The sequence below is a fragment of the Coloeus monedula genome (assembly GCF_965178545.1).
Source record: "Coloeus monedula genome assembly, chromosome: 8".
Classification (NCBI taxonomy): domain Eukaryota; kingdom Metazoa; phylum Chordata; class Aves; order Passeriformes; family Corvidae; genus Coloeus; species Coloeus monedula.
Window position 1 is genome coordinate 7,032,507 of NC_138788.1, and position 21,958 is coordinate 7,054,464.

Genomic DNA, 21,958 nt, shown 5'->3' on the forward strand with positions numbered 1-21,958 from the left:
GTTCTAATTAAAACAGGAAAATGGGTTGATGCACCAGGACAACCTTGTGAGAAGTAATGATAAGTAATTTAAGTCAAAACTAATTGCTTTTACAATACTTTCACAATTTTATGCTGTGATAAAGCACATTTTAATGAGATTGATTAAGACATTTTTTTAAACTAAGAAAAAGTACAAGCAGAACTAACCGCTGGGTTGATCACCGCGGGATCTCACCTGTAAGGTTTGTACAGCCCTCAGCTTGGGCTGGGGGGGGGGGGAGGGAAACCAGGACTGACCCAGTCAGGCTCAAGCGCGTTCTGAGGGAGTATCAGCTAATCCTTATCCTCAGGCGCAGCTCCCGATGGCCATTCTCCCGCCGCCGCTCAGGTGCGAGCGGTTTCGCATTTGCATTGCAGTGAACACACTACACCTGTGGCACTCCTGAGGGAAAACCAGCGAGAGCTGCGGTACGGAGCTCATCAGCGCCCAGCGCGCGGACCTGGCTGGCTTTGGAGTTTTGTTTAACAAAGTTCAGCTGAGCCTTCCCCCCCGCATCCTGAGGGCGCTCGGCGGGCAGAGCGCAGCTCGCCGTCTCCAGGTGAGCCGTGGTGCAGGTGCGGGCGGCTGAGGGGGAGCTCCCGGCAGCGGCCACTCTCCCGCTTTCCCAGCGGGGCGGACCTCGGGGCGCTGCTCCCGCCCTGTGGCACCTCCGGCGCGGCCGGCCCCAGGCACGGGGCGGGACGGGACGGGACGGGGCGGCGGTCCCGGAGCCAGCGCGCCCGCCCCCCGTGCCCTGCCCGCCGCGGGAGGAGAGCGCGGCGAGCCCGGCCCCACCTGCGGGGGCGGCAGCGCGGGCAGGACGGCCCGGCGCTGGGGTGAGCCCGGGGCGGCCGGGCGAGGTGAGGAGCGCAGCCTGGGAGCGCTGCAACATGGCCTCCTCCTCCTCCTGCTCCTTCCCCTCGCGTCCCGCGGCACGGGGCGGCAGGGACCAGGTGAGCGCACAGCCCTCGGGTGGGGTGAGGGCGGGCGTGCGGCACCCGCGGCTCTTTCTGCTTTTCCTCCTCTTCCCTCCCTCCGCCTCCTCCTCTCTCTGCGGGGCAGCGCGGGGTGAGCGCCCGGCGGCTGCGAGCGGCGGGTCCGGCGGGAGGGGAGCGGGCTGTGCCCAGGTGCGAGGCTGGAGCCGGGAGCGCCGCGCTGCTCTGCCTCTGCCGGGGCAAGCGGCGGCCAGAACGTCTCCCAAAACACCACGGCACCCCGCGTCAGTGCCCCCGCTCTGCGGGGAATGCGGCGCTTCGGGACGCAGGTGTGTTGCGTGTGCCTTGCGTCTCTGCCTTGCTCGTGTTTCACGCCTCTGTCATGTGGTAGCGATATACTTGTGGGGCAGAGGCTGAAACCTGCCCAGGTAAGGGCTGGAGGCTCCCCCATCCCTGCCTGGCTCCGCACCCAGCTGTGTGCGGGTCGCTGTAGGGGATGGTGAGGGCTGCCTCACTCCCGGGCACCTGGGGGCTGCGCAGGGGCATCCGCATCAAGCCACCTTCAGCATTGCTGCAGGGCAGGTAAAGAGAAGGGGCTGTTGAAGGCTTCATTTCACCGTGGCACAAGCGGCCACAGGAGTTGTTTTTCTCCCTGGCCCTCCCTCCTCCGCAGGGGTTAGACCCAGGCCACAGGGTCAGGTGAAGGAGCTTTGCTGCTGTGCTCCCCCAGGTATTCGATGTGATCACTCTCTGTTTATTGCTCTCACAAGTGCTGCCTCGTGTTGTGGGTGAGTGGACTGGTCCCACATTCTTCCTGATGAACACAAATGGCATAATCCATTTTAACTGTGAAGGCTAGTGTTCTCAGGGCAAAGAAAGAGCACATTCTGGCTTCTTACACACAATGCTTGACTGGCGAAATGACACTTCTCCCAGAAGAAGTAAGTTTAGTGAAAAGGGACTGGGAAAGTATGATAACTGAATTATCTCTCACCCCCCCCCCCCCCCTTTTTTTTTTTGGGCTATATGCCCAGAACTCCTGAAACTAAAACTGAAAACTTTCAAGATTAAAGCTATAATTAATCAAGGCTGAATAAGCTTTATTCTTTCTTTTTTTTTTTTTCCCCCTAAAGTTGGTATCTTTTGAATCATTAGACTTTCCTGCTTTTAACACTGCTTTTGCTACTACTTGAAACGCTTAACTGGACACAGAAAATGGAATATTATCTCTTTTACTGTAGATTGTTATGGTTTCTCATGTTTCCCCCTCAAATCTGTGTGGTGTTCGTGCTTTGAAATGGAATGTAAATTAACACCCCAGGAGGACTGACCAACTAGAAGTAAGTCACTGCTCTGGCAGCCAGGCCCTCGAAGTTCTGGCTGGGCAAGATGCTGTTCCCCCTGCCCAGCCCCTCTTCTTTTTGTGAGTCTTTTGTTTTGAAGGAAAGCTCCCAGAACAAGGAGACAGTGCTTCTTACTGTCGTGTCAGAGCTCCAGGCCTTTTTGCCTCTTTTTCAACAGTTGTCTCAAGGATAAAGGGAGAAAATGTGACCTTGTGTGTTCACAAAGTGGGCAGCTTAAAAACTTACTCTCTAAAAGGTTTGTAACCTAGGCTGGCTTGGAAGTGTTGCATTCTTAAAGAAAGTGACTGTTCTCTGTCTCCAAATTGTGTATGTTACATCTTGGGCTTGGAGTAATCTCAGGACCAGCGGGCAGACTCAGCTTGGCCCTCTGATCCTTTGGTCCACCAAGGGCAGCAGATTTCCCATTGCTTTGGGAAGACTTAGATCAGGCTCTAAATTTTGGGTGTGTAAGATGCTGAGACTTTGAGACACTATTAATTGTTGGAAATGGGGACAAACTTCAACATAGTCAGTGTTGGTTGATGAGTTCCTTACAAAATTGTTTCTGCCTCCATAAATCTCTCTCTGATTTCCGTGGGAATTGCCTAATGCTCATTGCTTGATTTCTGTTCTGAATTATACTGTACTGTCATATGCTGGTGCTCTGTTGATACCTGCCAGAAGATGAGGTTGGGAATTTCCATTACTGAAAAACCTGTCACCTGTCCCATCTTTTCCAGATCCTAATTTATTGGTCACGTTTTTCTTTTTGGTGATAATGAGCTCTATCTGTTAGAATGCACTGATTTGCAAAAATCATGTGAATTATTGTGTGACTAAATATTTTCCTTGAAAAAAAAAAAAATCTAGTTACAGTTTTTCATAAGACAATTTCCAGGCTTTGCAGAGCCAAAATTATTAATGGCATAAGAAAAGAAAATAACTTGTTATTCAAGGTTGTTTATAGTCCTGCAGTACTTTGCTGCTGATTATTTGGATGGCCCTTTGGTCTTTATTTCACTTCAGTGTTTTCCAAAATGTTTTGCTCAGAAGCCTGTGTTTTTAAAACGTGACAGGAAGACTAGAATGTACATTCTTGTTTTAGTTCTTTTTGTTTTGACAGCTCTTGGCCTCAACACCATGAGTACTATTAGAGTCAATGCCTAGAAGTTAATTATGCTTGTAGGTCACCTACAGTGCTGTGTTTTGTTCCAGAGTGTTTCTAGTTGGTGTATTTAAGGTACTGAAAATTTGGGGATTGTAAGAGATCTTTGAACTTTAGAAATGACAAACTTTTACACTTTTTGCCACTTTTAGCTTAAAACTGGGGTGTTTGTGGGAAGAGAGGAGACAGTGGTCAAGTTGTTGTGCAGGGGGAGGAGAAAACTTAAGTGCTGTTCAAGTATGACATGTTGTTATCAAATAACAAAAATAATTATTTACTCCTAAAATGGAAGGTTTATTTCCCAGAATAAGCTTTTAAGTGTGATCTGTAAGACTGCAAATCCAATCATAGCTACTCTGAAAAACAATAATACATGCAAATGCTCTTCAATCATTGAAAACTTTGGGGAAAATGGCAGTTTTGCAGTTAACTAAAACTCTAAACAACCCTCCCAAGCCCCTGCCTGTGTAGCATATAGACCAGACCACCTGAGCCTCAGTTCTAGACAATTGTTCTATGCAGGCAAATTCCCACCCCTGTTGTTTACTCTGGTTTTAGCCTACATTTTTAGCAGCTTAATTTTTGATTTTTTTTTTTCCCCCTCCACTCCATGCTCTTGGAGTTCTGTTCTTATATACTCTGTTTCTCAAAATTCAGTGCTCTTGACATCATGTAGAAACTATTGACATAGTAATCCAGTGGGTGATTACCTATTAAAAGTTATTTTTGCCACTCTGTGTTGTCTGGAGTGTGTGAATATTTCCCATATACCTTAAGTTTTGTGATAAGCTGTTGACAATGGTACTTGTGCTCCTGCTTGGCATGGCTCTTGGGATGACAAAATAAGACCTGGCATGTTGCATTAATTCTGAGAAAACTGTGGTTTTGCAATCTTTAATCAGGCAAAGTTTCATTAGCTCTTTAAGGGAGTTTGGCAAGGACTTGGCCTAAGGAAGACTGACTTCTTTTCCTTTTTTTTTTTTTTTTTTTAACAGCTGGTGGCACTTATTAGCTTTCTCCAGAGGCATGGAGTGATGTAGAATCAGAGGCATGAGGGTAATATTTTATATTTCTGTGGGTTTTAGGCTTGAGTTCTGACATGTGTAGTGTTAAATAGCTATTTATGATGCTGACATACCTAAGAAGGGGAGTTTTGAAGCTTGAATTTTCCAAAACAAATCCTTCAAAATAGTTTAAAACATATTTTTTCTTCAATTTGATAAAACTAGTTTAGATTCCATTCCTTTCTTCTCTAAAAAATTTTGGAAATTGGGCAAAAATGGGAAAGGAAATGTTCCTTTTTTTTGTAATCTAGGGAGGAGGGGGAAAAGTAGTAGGAACTGTTACTGTCATATTCAGTAGTCGCTAAATGCCAGAACTTTGCTACTCTTTTGATGAGTTACATGTGCTGTCTGCTGGTTGGTTCTCATCACTTTTGCTCTCTCAGCTGTTGAATGACATCAGCGTGCACATAAAATACATAGAAAATAATAGCTGCTCACACTGTGTGTTTCTGCTGCCCTTGCCATGGCGATGCAGCTACAGGCTCTGTAACTCTGAGGAGGATGAAGAGGACAGCAAAGAAAACTGCTTCAATAAAGTATTTATTAGTGTGATTATGAAATCCTGAGAAACCTCGTTGTGCTTTTGTCAGTCGTTGCCTCACTGTTCATGTGATGGTTGTGCACTCCTAGAGCCTTGCCCAGTTTTAGTAGCCTCTTGAGCAGAACCCACCCTGGTTAGTCTCGGAGTAGTGCCTGCTATTTCTTCTCTACTGCCCTGGGATATCCCACAAAAATGAATCTACTATTAGCTACTTGATTATATTGAATTTCTTAGCTTAAAGCTTCAGTTCCCACTGACTCTTTGGGGAGGAAAGGGCACCATACTTCAATCACTTTTTAAAATTCAGGAAGTTGTTCTCCTCCAAGGGCATGCTGAGGTTGGTGCCCTTCAGAGGAGAAATTCTTCAAACTTTCCATATAATATCTGAGGTATGCATTGTGACTTTATCAGAAGGTGTTATTGATCCTATCTGATCATGACTTGGAAAATGCTGTGAGCTAATGAAAGGAGTCCTGCACAGCTGTAGCCATGCGTATTTCCTTTTGCCCTATGTGCTACTGCTAAAGCAAGGCCTGGCTGAGCTTCTGCACTCACCTGTTATTACCTTAAACAAGCTGTGATGACAGCTCCTTTTAATAGGAGAATCTGAAATAACATTCTGCAATGACAGAGGAGTTGATGGCATATGAATGTTGTAGGAGAGCTGCTTTCTTACCACAGTCTTCATGGAGACTGGGTTTTTAGGTTTTAAAACCTCTGTGATATTTTCCATTTTGGAAAACACTTTTAAAGGAATTTTAATAAAGGTAATTTTCAGATGATGTGCACAGAACAGGTGTAAACTAGTTTTATGATCTTTGCATGCTGTTGTTACTAGTACCGTATTTTAAGCACGTCTGCCTTTTAAAGAAAGGAATATGGAATTTCTAGCTTCCATGACAATTAGTTTGCTCTATTACAAAACAGAAATCATCATGGTTATGAATGACCACACCCTGGCCTAATAACCAGCAGAAGTTCCTCTGCTTTTATTTCTGTGGGGTCGTATTTTCTGCCTCTTCCTGTATTGAGGGTGCTGATGATGTAGTTTGTGAGGAATTCCTTAGCACTAGGAAGATGTTCAAGCAGCTGTCTCTGTTTTTCTTCTGAATTTAAAATGTGGAAGTCTGAAGCCGCCTGTGGTGGGAAACCTCTCTTTTCACAGACATGTTATGCAAACAGCTCTAACTTGGTTTTGACCCATTTTACTAATCTGTAGATTTTTGTTGCATGTGTCTCACTCTTAGAAGATTATCTGCTTTTCTGTTTCTTGCCCTCCTTTTTATTTTGGAGGGGGGAGAGGGAGGGCGGGGTGTGGTTTGTGTGTGCATGGGGATGATTTTATTTAAGATCTCCTTTCCATCCTGTAATTCCAGACTTGTTTCTGTCCATTTAATAGTTTAGTGCTGCCTTGGCCAACAGAGCGGTTTCTGTGCAGATTCAGTTTCCTCAGAACACCTGTTCAGCTTTAGGTCGCAGAAAATTCATCCCGAGGTTGCTGGACTTAACTGTGCAAAGAACTCCTGGTCACACTGCAGAACGGGACTGACAATGCTGGAAAATGATAATTGCTTTTTAGCCTTTGCTCACTGCGATAATCTGATCTATGTGTGGACCCACAGGTGATTTTAAAAGCACAAAAGCCAGGCTCCTGGGAGGTGCAGGTGCTGCTTATTGAGGAGAGTTAATTTGAGCAGTTAGAATCTTTGTAACTTTTCTCTTCTTTGGGAGCTTTCTGTTTCTGTTGTGGGGGAATCCCAAGAAGCTGATTCCTTCTCTAATGCTGGACTGACCCTTTTATGGAGGTGGTTTTGGGGTTGATGTGTGATGTTGGGTGAGGAGGTAAAGAATGATTCGTGTGTGTGGTGAGGGGGGAGTGTGCTCTTTAAATTGTATCTTTGTGGTATAATGGAACACTGGGAACTGAACAGAAAGGGCGAGTCAGCTGGTCTTCTGTTCTGACAATCAATACTGCATTCAGGGAAAGCAGAAGGGCATCTAATTATAGGTGTAAGTATTCTGTAATATTAAAAAGTAGCAGTAGTAACATACAGTAGTTATCATGTGATGGGTATTAAGGGAGAGGTTAATTAACTTGGCCAAACAAGGAGTAGTGCTGACTTTATCACAGTCTTTCAAGGGAATACTAGAGGAATGAATAAACTTGGTAACTTTCTTAAAACTTAAACATTATTCATTACTTACCCTCCAGTGACCTCATTATTCAGTGACTTACCCTCCTGTTCTGTAAAGGCAAGCAGTTTATTGACAACCCTAAAAATAAAAAGAGGGGGACTCTGTATGAGTATTTTTATATTTTATTCAAACAGATAAATTGTATTGTGTTTTATTTTGGTGGGTATCTCAGGCCATTTCTGTAAGTCAAGATCAGAGAGGTTAGAGTTCAGGCACAGCAATTGTGTTATTTCCCCATATCTCCACTCATATGAGTATGTTATGCAACATCCCAGGTGCATAAACTGGTACGTGTATCACCCAGCACTGTGGAGCAAGTTGTCTTTAAAGTGTGGTAAGATAAAGAAGACAAAGATGGAAGATGTTCTTAACAGCCTCTCACAACGCTTAGCTGAGAACATTACATACACCTAGGCTTGCTCTCTTGAAGCTGTCGGAGATTTTAGGCATAATAGCTATGAAGAGATTGTGTTCAAATTTCACTGGGCTTTAAATTAGTGAAAGTAATGACTTGTGCCACAGACACGACCCCATTGTGCAGGTGGACGATCTAGAAGTGCGATTCAGTGTTTTAAATCTCTGATGGCAGAACCAATTTCCTTTCATACTCCTCTCTATATCTGGATTCTGCTTGCTCCTGTTCAAAGAATACTGCAGAGAGAGCACATATGCATTTGTCTGACAGGGCAAATAATTTCACAGGTCATGACTTTGCAAATGCATGAGGCAGCCTTACTCTGTGATAGGAGCCTCTAGTGCGAGTTAGTTGGTGTGAATAAGGAAAAGGCCAGGGCCTCCTGAATGGCATCCACCTCGTAAACATTTGCCATGTGAAACAGCAGCAACCAGTGCAGGGGCTCAGCTTTTATAAATGGGAGCATATGTAGCTCACAAGGCTGATCTCGAGGCTGTCTTGGTCTCAGACTTGGTGCTTGCATCCTCAGCTGGGAATTCAAGCTGTACCATCAACATGTCATTCAGGTGCCTTACTTCCAAATACTCTTACACAGCACAGAACTTTCTCTTCCATGTTTTTTGTTCAGTTGTTTTTTCCTTTTTTTCTGCTCCCTCCCTTAGTGCATCAAATCTCCTGTTGAGCTCTGTTGATGCTTGCAACCCTCTGCTAAAAACCCTGTTTATTTTCCTTTGCCCTCTGTTATCAGTCTGTGAAGATATTAATTCAGTAAGGTACTCTTGCTCTTGAAGTTTTTGCATTATCCTTTTATTGATACAGGTTAAACTTTACAGCCTTTAGTCATTTTGGCAGTGTAGCTCCCAGCACAGTTCTGAGAAGTGTTTTGTTGCTGTAGCTGGGGAGAGAGGGGCTGCAGCACTGTTGTGTCAGGGAGCAGGGCAGGTGCTTTGCTACCTGGCTTCACTGCTGCAGAAGGTGTTATGTAAATAGACCAAGCCTTGCCTCTGATTTCTGTGATGTAATGTTTCATAAATAAGTGCTGTGGTGATGGAAACCCAGGTGTCAGAGGCAGCAAGCCAAATGCATTCAGAAACAATGGGACAAGTCTGAAGGGTGATATGCTTTTCCAGCAATCCTCCTGTAGGAGCTAATCCTGCATTCTAGGGAAATTCACTGGAAACAGCATCTTTCTGGAGGGAATGAAAAACTGTGACATGTTCACGTGCACCTGGTTTAGTGGTTGGAAAAGCCTGGGACCAGCAATGAGAAGGTCAGTAAGTCCCAAATGAGGCTGTTTTTATCAAGTCTCATGGATAACAGCAATGGTTTCAATATAAAGATAAGATATACAGTCTGCTGTTCTAATTGAATCATAAATCAAACTGGTCCAAGAAAAAAAAAAAGGGAAGAATGCAGATACATCAGTCTGTGTCAGCTCAGCATACCTTCCTGTGGGTGGCCTGTATTCCTTCTCATGGGCTCCATCCCTGCAAAGCCGCTTTGTGATCTCAGCCTGATGTGGGTCAAAAGGGGAAGATTGTTAACATTCCTCCTGCCCCTCTCCGTCACCATCAGCAGCTCTCAGTGGGTATCAGTCCTTGGGCTCATGTGGGAGAGGACAGTGGAGTTCTGTGCTGCTTTTAACTGCTCTTCCAAATATTTCTGTCTCTTATCTGGGCAATAACCCAGCTCCCAATTTTGGATGATTATTATGAATCGTGATTGATTTAGTAATTTCATTGCTGGCATACTAGTATTTTCATATTTTATTTGCATTCATGTGCCCATCAGGATCTGTGATCCAGCTAAACAAGCAGCTTTTGTCCAAGAAATCATAATTCTAGGTAGTGTTCTCTGCTACTGCCCTCTAAGAGCTGTCTTTTCCCTAGTTGGCACCTTGAATGCTATTGTTTGTGGCTCTTTCTCCCCACTTTAATGATGGTGCTGTATTTGCTTTGATACTTCAATGGTGAATTTTGGTTTTACAGGATAGAAACAACCATATTTTTTGGCTGAATTTAAACCTCTTTCCAAGCAAAGTGTGCTTTATTCTGGAAATGTATTCTACTGGATTGTTATAAGCAGTTTAGAATGGCTCATTACCGGGATACAAGTAGGTAACGATGTGGCTCTGAAGTGATTAAGGGCTTTTCATTTTGTGTTGTATTTGTTCCAATCATCATAACTCTAATGAAATGCATGTGTCTTTCTTGCAGTCTCCTTCTCTTGTCTTTAATGTGTCCATCTTCCTAAAGAATGTGGTGTTGTCAAGCAATGTTCCCTTGATCAAACTCTGGAGCAAAGGAAAATACAATACTCAGTAGTGATCTAGAGCTTGAAAAGCGAATGCACAGAGATCATTAACCTCACACTGAGCTCAAATATATTCCCTGTTGGGGGGGGTATATTCCAAAGATGGTTATTACAAAGGTTTAATATTGGGGAGAAAGAAAGTATAGAAACAGAAACAGTTTTATGTCCCCACTGTAGATAATCTTTACTGAAGAGGGTTGTGTGTGAAAAGATACTCCTAAGTAACAGCAAGTTCTGTAAAGCTGGTGCATTTTATGTTTAATGTTTATTTTATGCCCTGTTTTCCCTACAGTTAAACACAGTGTATTGTAATGAAAGAGGGTAAAGTATTTAATTTAGTTAGCCACATGATGTGTTTAACTGGACTGTGACATTTAGGCAACAAAAATGGGTGTCATTCAGATTGCTCCACGGAAGGAGAAGTAATGGTCTTGGACACCTGTAATTTCGTCATCTGCTTATTTTGCTGCCAATTCCATGCACTGCAGAGGATTTTGGCAGTTCAGCATGATAATCATGTTAAGCCTTCTGCATGAAGGACACTAGTATCTGGAAAACACTTCAGTAGTAGTGTAAATAAACCACTCAAACATTGTGATTTATTATGTAAGACTCCTTTGTTCTTGTTTGTATCAGTTGTTGCTGATGTAAGTGTAGCACATCCAGCTGTGGTAGTTGCTCAGAGTCCTTGCTAGGGTTTTGGTCAGTTAAAATTATATACAGTACTCCTCAGCACAACTCTTTAATAACCTTGGAAAGCACAGATAAAAGTTATGTATTTTTAAATATTATGTACAAACAAGTTTGACCTTCCTGGAAATGTATCCATGCATTATATTGATTTTTCACGTAGCAAATACTATTAAAATAACAATTGTGGAGCATTTAAGAAATGGTAATAGATGTTACTATGACTGTCATAAAGGATGAACAGAAAATGTGTGGCTGCTGCTGTGTGATCACAGTCAGCAGTTCTGAGTGCACCCTCTGCTAGCACTCCTGTCAGGGCCAGGTGCTCAGTTGCTGGTTTTGTTAAGCTCCATCCGCTACAAATGCTGTCTTCCATGGCTGCATGCAAGCTTTATTGGTCGCTCTTGCTGTGTGTGATGCAGGTGTTGCTGTCCCCTTGTGTGTATGAATGTGTTTGTCTGTGGTGGCAATGAATCTGGAACAGAAAACTGGTCATTGCAAAATAGCCTCTTGTTTAATGAACCATGCCAAACAAAGCTGGGGCTCAAAATCCTGCTGACATGGATAGAAGCCCTGATTCCGGGTGTGAGAGTTGGTCCCTTTGTGACTGACATTACAGTAACCTTCTCTACTTCAACATCAATTTATTGTTCTTCTTCGTAGTGATTAGGTAGACAGTGGTAAAACTTGCAGTGCTTGTCCTTCTCCTCTCTTTGAGTAAAAGCACATTTGAAAACTGATTTTGTGGTGGTCAAATATCTGTTCATAAAAGCTTATAATTAACATCACAGGAGGACTATCCAATAATTTGTTTTACTCAGAATCCCTCAACTTCTAGTGAAATGTAATACTTGTGTCCTACTGGAATAAGCTGCATTCTTACCTTCCCAAGCCCATTGAATTGCCTTCCAAGAAAAAAAAACAAAACAAAACCCAAACAAAAAACCCCAAACACCAGGAGAAACCACTGTTTCATTTTCCTTCCTAGATTTTGATCAATTTCCCCATTAGTGTTACAGGGAACTCCTGAATCCCACTGTGAGTGAGCTCTGCTTTCTGGAACTGCTGGATGCTCTGAGGTCTTGCTCTGACTGCTAAACCAGGGAGAGTCATCCTTAGCATTGATATTGGATTTTCCCCAAATCCTAAAATTTTTCCTAACAATTGGTGGTGAAAAAACATTATCTGCTCTTTGAGATTTGCGCTAATGCTGTCAATCAACTCATCTGAAATTTATTTCTTCTTGTGTGTTTTTAACTGTGATTATTTCTCTCCTGGTACTTGTCAACACAAATGTCTGTCGCTGCATTTTTGGGTATTTAGCATCCAGGCAGACCAACCTGACAGGAGCATATAGAATTTAAGGTGAAGAAATGCACAGCACATCTCTGAGTGCAGTAAGTGGATGAGGCCAGGTGAACAAAACTCACTGGAGTATCTAATCACAAGCAATGCTTTTGTTGAAGATGGAAAGGTCACTTTTACAACTGCTAGTTGTAAAAAATGAGTTTAATTTGAAAATGGATCCAGAGATTTGTTTCATTTTACTACCAGTTAAATCAATTAAGAGCAAACAAATTAGGTAGCAATACATTGCTTAATATTTTTTAATGTATATCTTAATGGGGTATAAGGTTTTTTTAAATCTGTACTCAAACTCCTGGGTTGCTATTCATGATGAAATATTGTAGTTTATTTTTAAATAACACTTGCCATGAACAACAATTAATCTAAATAACAATTGTTAAATAAATAAGGTGCTGCAATAATTTTTCTCATTTCCCTATCCTCTGCCACAGCTTGGGGGGAAAAAAAAACCCTGTGTAAAAACTGATGTTGTTTTGATGCTAGTCAGCAGTAAAACTCCGTTTATCTGCTTCCATTTCTTTGACATGGCTAACTTCTAATAAATGAGCTCCCTGCTCTTCAGTTGAGACTCAGTGATGTGTATATTTTTGTTTCATAATCATGTCTAAGTGATTAGCCAAGTAGAAAATTGCGTACTCAGTAGAAAAAAGAAACTAAAGAGGGTAACATTGTAATGTTAATCTTCCCTAAATTGTAGTAAAATTCTTTAAAATGGAAAAAACCTGTATTTCATGACATTTTAGGACTAGCAGAAAGTTCTTAAGTTTGCATTTGTATACAAATAGTTTTTCTCCTGTGCTTATTTAAGAGAACAAGTGAAAATAAGTCTTTACATACAAAACATATATAATGTTTGGGGATCTTTAACCAGTTTCTGGTTTGAAAACCTTTTAAATGTATAAACATCAAATATCCTAGGTATTCTTCCCCTTCTCACTGCTTATCTCCTTCCACCCCAACGCTTACTGGTGAGTATCAGATGTAAAAAAATGCTTTTGGCATGTTATGTTTCCCCAGTATTTTCAGGATCTTTATTATTTTGGCAGGAATTATAAACTGTCCAGGACTGTGCTAATTTTGACAGATTTTCCGCTTCTCTTAGGACACGATGAGCATCAGTTATGTTCTAAACAAATGACTTCGGGGTGTTTAAAGGCACAAATTACCCCAGCCTGCAGAAAATGGTGTTCATGGTCACAAAGAGCTCAGGCTCATCCTCCAAAGTTCACTGTCGTGGTTGCAGGGCAGTCTGGGCTGCTTATTTCTTATATTTAGGTCATGTATTTTTGTTTAATTCCCCAGAAGGATTTTGATGATGACTGGGGTTGGTGCAGGCCTTAGTGCTGAGCTCTGAGAGCTGAGTGAGCTCAGGTGGTGTCTGTAAATACCTGTGATCAGGGCTTGTCTTAAAGCATGGCATTTAGGAAGAGATCAGTTTCAAATTGACTTAACAATGGGTATCCTGCACTGACACTGAGGCAGCAACACTTCTCAAAGCCCAAGAGTTCTGAGGGACAATCTGTGGCTCTCTGCATTCTGCTGGTTTCTATAACTGAAGGCCTGTCATTTAAAGTAGTGGCCAGCATGTGCATGGGATTTAACTTATGGTCTTCTGCTGTAGATACATTCACTGTGATATGTTCATATTGAAATGAGATGTTTTGAGTAATTTTTAATCATGCACACTACTGAGAATACCAAGATTTTCCCCCAGGCAAGCATCTTGCAATGTAAATCAGTTTCAAATGCCAATACCTAGGAAAGCGTGACACAGAGTATTTTTCTCTTTCCAATTTTTTTTTTTTCCCCACATTTTTTCTTGTCCTACAAAACTTAAAGTGCATCTTGATATATATACTTGAGTGTATTTGGATGTGTTTTCAGCCAGGGTGGTGCACTTCAGAATTAGAACATGGAGTTTGTTTTTGATTGGGAAAGGTTGGGGTTTTAGGGGAGGGAAAAGAATATTCTTTCAGTCCTCAAAAACTTGCATTTTTAACATTGGTGTGATCCTGAAGAACTGTAGGTGCAGCACATGTACATAAGCCAGAAATGTATATGATGATTAGCTTCAGATCTGTATGTGTAACAGCTATACTGAAGCACTAAGAAGGATGGGAGAAAGTATCACATCTGAAAAAACAATCTATTTCCCGATGCTAATGAAAATCCAGGTCAGAGTAGTATAAGTTAGTAATAGATGGAAAATGTCAAAGTCAGAAAACAGGTCTTGCTTCTCACTTTTTCTAATGAGTGGTAAATATTTTGCTCCTAAAAGCCATATTTGTATATATAAGCACTGACTGCAATGTGTTGGAAATTGCCAAACCATCAAAACTGTTGTAGGGTTCATGTTCAGAAGGTATCACATGGAAGGTACAGCGAAGTCATTGCAAAGCAAGACAGCATGGATTTTTTTCCTCCCACCAGACCTGAGCATATTCGTTCCTCATTCATCCTTCCCCACTCTGTGCCCGTCCAGGTGTTCTAGGTGTGCCTCCCTATAAAGGAACCCTAGAGGTTCCCCATCAAAAAATGAGGTGCTGTTTTCAGAGAGATGTTGTTCTCTGTCATTTTCACTAACACTCAGATTTATTTGAAATGCAAAACACAAGGAGCTTCTGCTGGGGTAAGGAGACTTTGGAAAGTAAGGTGGGAGGTTTTACCTGCAAATTGTGATGTCAGAGGTATTTCATTTTGCTACCCCAATGCGCTGGATGTGCTGGAGTGAGAAGGATCTGCACAGAGTATTGTAAAGAATTCAGTCTCTAAAGAAACTGAAAGAGCAGCAGGTGTCAGATACAGCTCCGGTTTCTGTGTTCATGTTTAGAAAGGCGATTGCAATCCTTAAAGAACTTCTACGTGGCAAGAACAGACTTGCCATGCCCATTGATGTTTAACTGTGTCTGAAGCAAATGCAAATGGGTATAAATTCTGGGGTGTTTCACTCCCCTATAAGCGACAGACACAAGGGGTGTGATGTAACTGAGGAACCTGCCATGTAACTGCAACCCAAAAGAAGTAGGAAAATCCCAGAGCTAGGGGTGGGGATGGGGGCTTGCATCTTTCCTTCTCCCTCTGTCTCAACAGCCAGTTTGAATTTAGGCAGCCTGAAGTGGACAAGCAGGGAAAAAGATTCTGCTATGTACTGAGAGAGTCCCTGATACAGGACATGTAGGGTAGCACATGGGATTGTGTCCTGTGATGGGAATTCCCTCCTTTCTCTCTTTGTCCCATCGTTCTGGACATCCCTGGATAAGCAGGTTTTCCCCTTCTCACAAACTGACCTTCTCCTGTATGCATGCCTAAATAATTTAAGCTTTTTTCCAAGACTTCTTGCCCTTCACACTCTTCCTGTAGCGTAGTTGAAGTGCTTTTATTTATTCTTGTGTGTTGAGTGGGTTTCTTTTGTAAGTTTGGATCTTTGTGCAATGGTGGAAATAGAAATTTAGTTGTTTTCAGTGTGCAGTAATCTTGTACATTATTTCTCCCCAGTGTGTATCCAAAACTGTGTCCTTTGCTCAAAAAAAGTGGTTTTATTCTATGCCATCAGGACAGGAGAAACAAAAGGTTTCCTTGTATCATCTTAATATTTCTGTAGTGTTACCAAGCAAAAGAGCAGCAATCATGTTGGTATTGGCAACTCTCAAGCATTTTCTTGATGAATAAATAGATAAGGAAGAAATCTGGAAGGAGAACCTGAAGAAAGACTTGCACCTTTCTGTAGTGAATGGGAGAGTGTGACTGAATTAGTGATAAAAACAACTCAGCACATTCACTGCTGAATGCCAACTTAAATGAAAAAAAGCTAAAAATATTTTAGTCAAATAACTTGCTGAAGAAGGGGCTGTAATCCCTAAGTTTTGACATAGGTGGTTACACTCAATTTGTAGTTTGTATCTCGAAGTAAGAGGATAAATTAGGCCTTTTTTTTTTTGGCCTGCTGTAGGGTTTTTTTAGTTTGTTTTATTTTTCTGTAGGAGGGGTTTTCCCTCACCCTGAGAATAAAAGAAAACTAGAAATTGGCTTGCTCCAGAGGCCGCAGAATCTGAAAAGTGAAATATTTATTTGTAATTGAGAGTTCCTTAATTCAGAAATGGGAAGTATTTTGGCATAAAAACTGCAAAGATGGCAACAGCTGCTTTATCTTAAATTTAAGAGTTTGGCCTTAAGATGTTCGACTGTGCATCTTCCCAAATTAGATCTGGTTTGGTTTTCACTGCATTTAATCTAATTACAAATAGTGCTGAGAGTTCCCTCCAGCAGCTGCACAAAAGGGCGTTTTGAGAGTCACAAGTGATACAAATGAATGCTATGTGTGCTTTTGTCAAGTCAGACTTACAAGAATCGGCTTTTACAGAAGAAAAAGATAATGTATTGTGCATTTCTGTACTTGCCAACAATTCCTACCTCCCCATTATTTTATTTGGGATAATCTGATGCCTTTTAGTGACATGATTTTGGGGCTTATTTTTTTGAGAAAGTGAGCAAGCAGAAGTACCATGCAGACAGGGATTTGAGAAGCATATTCTGTGCTGGTCAGCTGATAATGTTCATAACCTGTAGTCTGAAATTGTGTCTTGCACAACTGTGAGGTCCCTGAGGGTGGGGGATGGAATGAGTTGTTTCAGGAGCTGTGTGAACAGTCCCATACACTGAAGACTTCCTGATCTAAGAAAATTCTGTAAGCGGTATTTTTCTTTTTGGTTTTATTTGAGGCTAATTTCTTCTGGAGAGTTGGGCTGTCTTTTTATATATAAAATCAATGATCACGATTTCTTGCCTATAAGAAGTCAAATGTGGACTATCAACTGCAGAGCTACAAGCATTTTGCAGGACTCAGTCTTTAGGTAAAACCACAAAAAATTACAGGATAAATGCCCCCTCAGAGCTGTTGCTTTTTTATTCAGAGACAGGAGTGAGTGTTTAATTTTACACTGAAATTAATGAATCCTGGATTACTTTCCACCTTTCCACTGCAGTGTCCTTCAGTAGAAACATCTTTGTTTACTCCCTGACAAAAAAGGGCGAGTAAAAGAATTTCTACCCAAGTTATACTAATATTGTGCTGTTTTTCTTGCTTTTGACTGTATTTCAGGACAGTTCCTGGGAGTATTAATACTTTCTATTGGACTGTAGCACCTGATGAATTATTCTTCAGAACAGGGATGTACTCCTGTGTTAGAGCCAGAAATCAGTAGCACTGTTGTGACCATGAGTCAGAGTCTTCCTGGAAGGCTCAGTGCAAGATGGAGAAAATGGAATTAAAGCCTTAAAGCTGAAGCTAAAACACAAATCTTGTGTTGAGTTCACTTGATAAAAAAATAGGTCTGTAAATCAGTTACTGTAAGGAAGCTTGGCTCAGCTAGGTATTTTAGGTGTGAAAAATTCTCTATTTTTATTATGAAAATCTCTCCATTGGAGCATGAAAGGAAAGAACTTACCCCTTTTTCCCCCAAAGCATACATACTTCCAGAGGTCTAACAGCTTCAGGATTAGGAAATTACAAGTTCCTTTTATTGTTTTTTGCTGCTATGAGTTTTGTTGGTTATTGAGCATGCAGAAGAACTGTTTCATGTGAGCACTATGGAGGTTGTTGAACCACAGTGTCAACATTCAGCTAAATCACTGTTTAGCCTTGCAATTGTTTCTTTTGGGGAGGAATTGCAGGTGGGGGGTAAAAAGTTCAGTGTAATTATTTCTCTACTGTGTTGGAAACAAGCTCTATGCCTATTGTATGCACTTGCCTCTGAAGTATAAACAGTTTATGCTGTTGGAATGTTTTGGGAAAGCAGGGAAGGTTTTGGAGGAAGGGTGTGATTTGTAGCTATTTAAACTTCTGCATTTAGTCAAAGGAGAGCTATTATTTCATTTTCACTTACATTTAATTGATTTAGCTCCAAGATTAGATCAATGTGTGGGATCTGATATGCAAAGCACCTTTACTTGCCCAGTGGCTCACAGAGGCTGAAGCTGTGCAGGCAATGCAGCTCGTGTGGGGAGGTCGATCAGGGGAAGCTGTGAACCTCCCTGGTGGCTGCTTCCATTCCTGTTGCCTGTGTCCAGCTGATTTGCTGTTTCCCACAGGCCCCTCCAGTTCATCTGGCTGCTGTCATCAGCTGGTTTGGGAAGGCATCAGACAAAGCCAGAGGAGCTTGTGAGAGTTTAGGAGAGGGAAGGGCACACAATCCTGAGTTACTGCGACCTGCTGTCCTATTTCTCATTTTCACAGCCTCTGCTGGCTGGTAAGATCTCCTGTAGGAGCTGACAGGTGCAAGAAGTAAGGCAGAAGCTGTGAGCAGAGCCAAGTACAGGAAGAAGTCTGAATCCTAAAAGTGCCTATGGTGGCTCTGCTAACAGAGTGTAATCATCTGGGGATAGCTGGCTGAGGAGACAAAGATCCCAGGCAAATCATTTATATACTTTCATCTGCCAAATGTGTTACTGTATGACCTATTAAATACATAACTCTGCAATGAGCTGACAGAATATTTTTGGTGAGAGAACGTACTTTTCATCTGGGTTTTCCTGCACTAGTAATCCTTTCTGTCAGCCTCTCTCTACTGACACTCGAGACATTTTGAACTTCTTGGCTGCTTTTGATTAAATTTGGCAGAGCAGAAATAGTTCAAAGCTAGTTTTCCACAAGCTGTGTGAAAATAGGTGCGGAGACAAATGCACATTCCCAGTTTGTGCGCTGTAGTGTGGGCTTAGCAGTACTGCTGCACAGCAGAGAATCTAAACTGGGGTGGGGAGCAGGCGGGGTAAGTTCCAGTGCTTACAAAATTACTCGCTTAATTGTATCACATGCAGCTTTGCCACCAACCTTTGTTAAAGTTTACCAAAAATAAAGTTGAGATCCAGTGTGGAGACTGTTTAAAGATGTGGAACACATTTAAGAAACCAAAGAGGGGTTTTTTTTCCCTTTATGGTTATATAGTTACTAGGACCATGTGCCCACTGGGTATACATTGCTCATCCTTACAAAAATAGGGTTGTGTCGTAGGCAGGCACTCCTAAAAAGTTAAAAAAACTGCTCATGGGATCCTCATGGTCTTACCTGTGGAATGGTCTTCCTGTAGCTCTGGCACTGTAGGGCTTGAGCCAGTCCTGCCTGTGGTCTCCAGAACTCCCTATCTCGGGAGGCTTTGGAACAAGTGTCTTGGGGCCAGCTCTTGGGGCTTTCTGATGGTTGCATTTCCTTGCCTATTACTTCCTGCTCTCTCTCTCTTTCTTTTTCTTTCTTTCTTTGTGTTACTTTGATTGTTATATGTGTCTGTTTGTCAAGGAGAAGGATAGATAAAAAATTAACTGGAAGAATGTTCTGTAACCAAAGACATTTTCGTACAAAGGCAAGCATTTGTTGTTTTCTGGACACAGTTTTAGAAAGGACGAGAGTTTCTTCTTGCCTTTTAGGTTTGCATTCTTGTTGTAACTTACAATTTACAGTAAGAGTTTCTGCCTCTGGCAGTTTCAGTTCCACTTATTTATTCAGTCTCCTAGCTGTTTGCTTTTTACTGACTGAAATGACCAATTTGCATAAGGCTAGTCCATACTAGATCTACCTGGTAGATCAAGGTGATGCCAAAGTTTAGTTAGTTGGTGAAATGATCATTTAAATTGTATTGGTAGCCTTTCTATTGAATGGACACTTCTGTACTCATTTTAAGTGTTCTTAAAATTCTCATCTAATTACCTAAAATCTTAAAAAGTTCCTTAACTTTGCTCATAGCCTGAGATTCAGTCCTCTGTAGCCTCAGAGACTTGCTAGGCACCATCTTGATTGGAATTACCTTTGTCATCTTTGCAACCACTGGGAAAAAGCTATGTAGTGGAAAAAGACAGGGTGGGTACATTTGATTTTAACTTTTATTTACCATTTCTGAGTTCAGTCTTAAACCAAAATTCAGTAATAGACTAGTGCTGAAGCAGTGGATGTGGCAGAAAGTCTGCTTTCACTTGAGTCAGAACCTGAGCTTCCTGGGCAAGTGCATAGGGAAGAAGGGTAGTTTTGCATTATTTGTTCTTAAAATAAACATGGTGTTGGAGTTGATATATGAAGGGCATGTGAAGCATTCAGAAAAGAATGAGGAAGAAAAACACTTTCTTTTTACAGTAAGTTAAAAATAAGTGATGTATTAAAACTATAGCATTGGATCAAAACACTGTGGTCTGCAGAACTGTCTCTGCATAGACATAAGAGCATGTAAGGATGATGCAGACATTGAGGTTATTGTATTCCCTGTTCCATAACACATATTCTTATATCGTTTCCTGTACCATCTAAAAGTATTCTTGTTGTTAACATGTGTGATAGGAAAATAAGGAATGATGATTTTTCTGTGCCACTTTTTGGAAGGATCTGAATTGATAGATTTGTAGGTTTGCATTTTCTGCTTTGCATGTTACTTTTTATAAACAGAAAATAAATAAATTACTCTTGGTACTTACCCATATCATGTGTGTGAAACCTGACCTGTAGATATAGGGATATATTTAGATCTTAGTCTAGTTCCCAAATATAACTGTTTTATAGAATTGGTTTTTGTTGTTCAAACATGCTAAGGAATTTGATTAAAGAATTGACTGCATGAATATCTGGTGGTGGTGGTGGTTTCTCTGGTGCTCCCCCTTCTGACAGCAATGCTTCATGGAACTGCATCTCTCTTGCATTTTCCCAAACCTCCAAATGTCAGTGATCCTTTAGTGTCTTGATTATTAGCTTGGAGGTTAACTTGTTGTTTTGCAATGCTATTGCAGAACAGAAGTTTGTTGTTTTAGTATCAGAAGACCCTTAGAATTGTGAAATTAAAAAAAGTTCACTTTTCATAACAGTCATGATGGAGCGTGATCCTGGTATGTGCAATATATGTCAATTCATACACCCAAGAACATATTCCTGTCTTGTAAGGGCCATGAATTGCATCAATGATACTGTTACCCAGAGAACTTCATTTTGCTAGAAGCAGTGTTTAACTCATGCATTTTGAAATTATTTTCCAAATACTCATAAGCATTTGCTTGTACATCAGCACCACGGATTATATCACAGTCCTCTGCAGGAAATCTGTTCATGTGGTGATTGACACTTTCTTTTCCTCCTATAGAAAAGGATGGTAGTAAATGCATGGAAACTTCACAATTTTTTTCTAGCACAGGAGATTTCTCATTAGATCCTCCAGGATCTTGCCCACTAAGAAGAAAATATACAACTCAATTACTTAATGAAAAACTTGGGGTCTCTAATACTTGTTACTAGCAGCAGTACAAATGTCAATAGTAGGAAATGGTGGCTGTGTTGCTAAGCTCGTATTTTCATGCTTCCAACTCGATTGCAACACCAGCAGCAAGTACAGTGTTCTCCGTGTGCAGTAACATGATGTTTATTTAGTGAACCATGAGACATCAGGGCAGGAAATTTTGGTTTTAGACTTCATAATGCTTCAAAATTAGTACATCAAGGGTCCTCACACCAGCCTGTGGTGGTCTGCACGGAATGGGTTTTGTGGTTTAAAAACATATTTGAGAGAATAATTATGTTGCAGAGCATAGTCTTATAGCATATGACTTAGAAATGAGAAGGGTCTTGGAGAATGGCAACCAGCAAGAATGCTTTTACAATAGCAGGGATGTGAATTGATCTTGAGGTAATAATACTCATCGCCTGTCCTTGTGCTTTTGGACATTCAGCTCTGTCCCACTGTCTGGCACGTGCTGCACGATCACAGCAACAAAGCTTACTGCATAATGACCCTGGGTGTTACATTTTTAACCTTCACTGAAAGCAGTCAGTCCGTCCTCCCTAGGTGACCTGACTAAATTAGTAAATTCACTTGTTTAATTCTTTTGCCCATGGTGATTTACCATTGCCTTTATTGGGATGGGGTGTGGGTGTGGAAACAACAAA